Source organism: Montipora foliosa, chromosome 10, assembly GCF_036669935.1.
Source record: "Montipora foliosa isolate CH-2021 chromosome 10, ASM3666993v2, whole genome shotgun sequence".
Taxonomy (NCBI): Eukaryota; Metazoa; Cnidaria; class Anthozoa; order Scleractinia; family Acroporidae; genus Montipora; species Montipora foliosa.
Window position 1 is genome coordinate 8575746 of NC_090878.1, and position 5000 is coordinate 8580745.

Here is a 5000-nt window from a genome sequence, read left to right on the forward strand (position 1 = left end):
ATATGAATACTGATTGCTTCATTGATTCCGTCAAATCCTGAAAACCTCTGAATAGGACAAATTGAAAGCACTTCAACGGGCTTCCTTTCTTAGTGTTGTGCTCTTAATTACGAAACGAAGTGGTAGTGCATTGGAAACTCCCGGTACGGGAATCCATTGAGAATAAAAGCCAAGCATGCACTCAGGCTGCAGTGATATCTTCTAGTTCTACCAGCAGCCGCTGCTCTAGCGTTATAAGAATGAATCGAAGCTATCCTAGTGATTAGGTTCTTCAGATTTTGAACTCCAGCCACCTTTTTGTTGCAACTGAACTGAGCAGTCAATAACATTTACCGAAAGTACCTTAAATTAGGGGCAGCCAACGAGAATGTAGTCAGAACCATTTAAACATAGAATGAAGGGTAGTTTCTAAAGAAACTGTGGTGCTGCGTCCGTGGGGAAGTAGTATACAAAAATTTGGTTTTATCAACGGAGTTGATAATGTAAATTGGCCACCGTACAGAGATTCTAAAAGCTGAAGTTTCGAGCGTTAGCCCTTCGTCAGAGCTTCGATTCGCTCTGACGAAGGGCTAACGCTCGAAACGTCAGCTTTTAGAATCTCTGTACGGTGGCCAATTTACATTATCAACTCCGTTGATAAAACCAAACATTTAAACATAGCATTGTTAAACGTATTTTCGTATTTAAAAGATAAATATAGGCATGTTTTTATCCCCTAAAAATTTTTCATCTGTTCGGAGTCTAGTGATCCGAAAATTATAGGGATCCGTTAAAAATGGGCAATTATACCATGTTTTAGATGTTCGAAGATCCTAGGACAGGCAGGCAAGCAAGGAATTTTATAACAAAAAAATGTTCCGAATTTCTAGATCTCAAATCGGCTTTCGAACAGATATTTTCGGCCGAATATTGACGTTGGGTGCCCCTGTTAAATACATGCTGGTTTTAATATGGCCTTATGAAGTGAATTCAGACGTTTTAGCATAAATATTGAACCACTTATATAGCAATGCAAAAACTTAGGCGTTTTCTTGAGACGATATCTCAAACAAGAATGGACCAGATTAAATCATCTCTAAGACAGCCTTACTTTGAAGTCTTGAACTAGAAGATAAGTTTCATTATCTTTTCAGTTATTTTTAACAAAGAATCTTGGATCAGCATTCCTTTCCCGGCACAAGGGAATAAGAAAGAAGAAGGAGAACTTGCCTTCAAACTCCTGGTTAACTTTCCAAGGTTTAACTATCCTCTTTGTTTCTATTAGCTAAGTCAAATTTCCTTACCTGCAAAATCCTTTTTATTGTGCCGTGTAGAGTCGACAAACTAACTCATTGTAGATCAGAGAACCCTACGACGACAAAATACAATTGAGTTTGTTTAGAATGCAAAAGTATTCTTTGAGACTCAACCAATATTTGTTCATGCATGGATGAGTCACAAAGTTCTATCGAGGTAAATAGAGGCTGTATTGGCTCAGTTAGAATTCACAAACAACAAGATCTGTAGTGATAAGTTTATTCGCTGTCTTTAGCATACTTGATAATGTCAGAAAAATTCAAAGAGATATTTCGTTTTCAAGGAAACTGCTCAGGCTGAAGAAAAGAAGTTAAAGTAAGCCCACAGGCATCAAATAACATCACGCGCTCGCACTTGAACCTATAAATAATGTCTGGAAAAAAATCAAAGAGATTTTTCAAAAAAAAAACGTTAAAGGCAGCCTACAGGCATCAAATAACATCACGCGCTCGAACTTGTCGGAATCTTAAACCTAAAGATTAAATTTGCATTTTATTTTTAGGCACACAAAGTGCTTGTTAAAAAGTTCTGCTGCAATCACTTTGTTCCATGACAGAATTATTGCCGGCAATTTAGACAACTGCAGACGTCTTCAAAAATATGTAATGACACTTGACCTTTCTTTCTTTCCTTGTTTATTTTTTGTCAGTTTTGCTTTGAACTGGCCCACTTTTAAGAAATTGCCCCTAACATTTTTCGGGATCCAAACTATAATTCTACCGTTCTTAATTTTCACTCAAGGATTTGTGCCACCCGACACAAAGCCGGCAATATTTTTTAAGGTTTCGGCCTATAATTGACAGCAAAGCCACTAGTGACCTTTTGCTGATAGTGGTTTTCCCTCTAAACGAAAACAGCAATCTACTTTGTAAATTATAGCATTGTTATCTGTGTCTCCAAAGAATGATTTCAAGCCACCTACGGGTTACACTGTTTTTACTATTATGTAATTATAATGAATTTTCAGATCGAACAAAGGGTCTGTTCGCTTCCATACTAAGAACACAACTGTAAAATGATTTATCTTTGCTTTGAATTCAATCGGATGACTCAAAATGCAAAAATTAGGAAGTAAGACACAACGACAAAATGCCTTGAGTCAAAATCAGGGACAATGGAGTATTTGGCAGAGAAAACGTGTCTCGAGGGACTGCCAAACGATGTGTTCGCAAGATGTTGAAGATCCACGCTACCGACGCTACAGCTATCTCCCAACTGAGTAAAAAACAGTATTCATTTTGGAAGTTTTTGAAATCGGGAACTTCGGCACAGGTCCTTTAATTTAATCAGTCACACAAAAATAAATGGTTCGAAAAGCTCGTGGTATGCGTATTAAGTGGTTTTCACGTTTGTAATTGCATTTCAGTTCAGTTTCAGTTTATTCCTGTGCACTATTTAACAATATTTCTACATTAGACTACATCACAGGAGTAAAGAGATAAGACGGCAAATGTGCGCAGTGACCAAAGTGGCTTAACTTCAATCGACATCAACATGTACATCTATTTTTATAAAAAAAAAAAAAACAAAAGAAACTAAAGTGCGAATAGGTTATATAACAAACACATATGTTACATAATATGTTAAAATCATCAATTTATAGTACGTATCAATAAAATTAACAGAATATAGGCAGATTCATTAAGAGCGGCCAGTTTGCGGAAAATCGTTTCGACGCTCTTCTGTCGAACAGGAACGTTTGCTACGCACGCTATATACAGCATGAAAACTTAACTGATTAGAGTGTAATTTCTACCCCATATGAACCATGTGAGCGTTAGCCCTTCTAATGGAAATGGGCCCAACCAAGGACAGAGAAAGACTCTGACCAGGGTGGTTTTTGAACAGCCACAGCATGGTTCTTGAACAGCCAAGGGCAATTGTTTACAAAGAAACTGCAGCGCCGTGAGGAGCGTTTCTCGAGAGTCCCGAGACATTTCGGGTGTCACAATTCCCTTTTAAGAGGGGAGAGGTTTTAGCTCATCCATTTTGTACAATCATTTTGCTTTTAGTCATCTTGAAAACACAAAGATCAGTTTTTTTGAAACAGCGGATTGCAGTTCCACGAATGGTTTATGATCGAGGTTTTAGAGAAACAGACCTCTAGGTCCGTGGGTGAATGAAGCGGGCCAAAGCTTGAATGAATAATGCCCGAAACATCAACTTTGTGATCTCCCCACGGCAATAAAATCGTTTAAAACGTTAATCTGGAATAACCCGGCCACCAAAAATTTGCATGTTGTCTCTCTCGTTCTTCAAAATTGCGGACATGCACAAGTAGTGTTAAGTGGCCGAGTTCACGGTCTGCAGTCTTTACTCACCTGTTACGCTTGGATCACCAGCCTCTATGGCAGCCGCTATGTTAATGAAGAACACAGAATGGCCTAGAACTATAGGACGTTTTCAACCAACCTCCAGAGACACCAATAACAATAGAAAAATGTATGACTTCTGGTGGACGAACAAAAACTAATGCATGAGAGATCTTTTGTTTTCGTCCAGCAGCACGGCGGCGATGACGTCACGTAAAAACCTTCTATTCTCCGGGGTTGCACATTTATTCTTATGCGATAATGTTTTTTTTTGTTTCCCTAAGAGATTTGTTTAATTTTTGAGGGGGTTGCTTTTCGCTTCGAAGTAATGTATCTGCTATGTTCGAAAGAACAAAAGTATAGGGTTCGGCTTCGACTCTCACTTTTTTTTTAGGTTGCGATTTTCCTGCCCATGCATAGGATCGCTTTGGCAATGGAAATTTTTGTCTTATTATTCAAATAATTCGGTAACACATCTCACCCGGCTAATTAGAAATTTCATAATCCTCTCGGTAATGTTAATATAAATTATTAAATATTTTTAAATGCCATCGTAGAAACTTGTAAAGCATCTTTTTACTGGCTTTGATTATTCAACTAGAAGAACAACTGAAACTCAATCTTACACGGGGCTACTCATAAATTAATGAATATTCCATATACTGAACAAATCCTCTATAGCTTTTACCGGCTCTGTTTTCCTCTTGCTTTTCTTTTATCAATTGTTCTTTGTTTTTTCTTTCATTCATTTTGATTACCAACTTTTACCTGCAAGTGTTCCCTCTACATATTTGAAAATCTTTTTCTTTTCATTTAGACAAGGTAATGAAGTTCTTGACTGAAGATGACTTCCGCTCTCATGTTGTCGAAACGTCAGTTACACACACCTTGAGTTTGGGGCCTTCCGGCGGGGTAAATGGCTTGGGTTTGGTTCAGCTCAGGTTTCATGTTACCCTTGAACCAATGGTGGCACAGTCGGTTAGTGCACGGCCTTGATGCAAGAGGTCTTTCCTTTCACTGATGGAAAGAGGGGGGTAAAATGAGCGTACCGTCGGCTTCCTGGGAGAAAACTCTCTAGAGAGTAAAGGAACTTCCGACGTTAAATAACGTGTACCTTTACCTTTACCTTTGGGGATGCGGTTACACAGTAAAAGACTCCCCTCAGGATAAAATAATAGGGTATAATTAATATAATTAGGGATCTTCGTGTGTTAGCTACGTTCTGCTTTATGGCTGGCCAAGCCACCTGAGAGAGAAGATAAACCGTGCTTTTCAGTTCAGGAACTGTCATGGGAAATTCTTTTGTTCTTTTTTATGTATCCATGGAAATAACACTGGGGCAGTTTCGGTCTAGGGAAAGCGGTTACACACAAAAACGTCCTTGCCCGTGGG

General features: G+C 38.5%; 1 protein-coding gene across 1 annotated transcript in view; it reads right to left on the bottom strand.

The window, feature by feature from the left end:
- Positions 1-1372, bottom strand: part of LOC137973599 (transient receptor potential cation channel subfamily A member 1-like) — a 52409-nt gene extending 51037 nt beyond the window's left edge. The window contains exon 1 of the mRNA XM_068820443.1: positions 1284-1372. The gene's annotated coding sequence lies outside the window, so the exon portion shown is untranslated. The remainder of the gene's footprint in view (positions 1-1283) is intronic.
- Positions 1373-5000: the final 3628 nt, after the last annotated feature.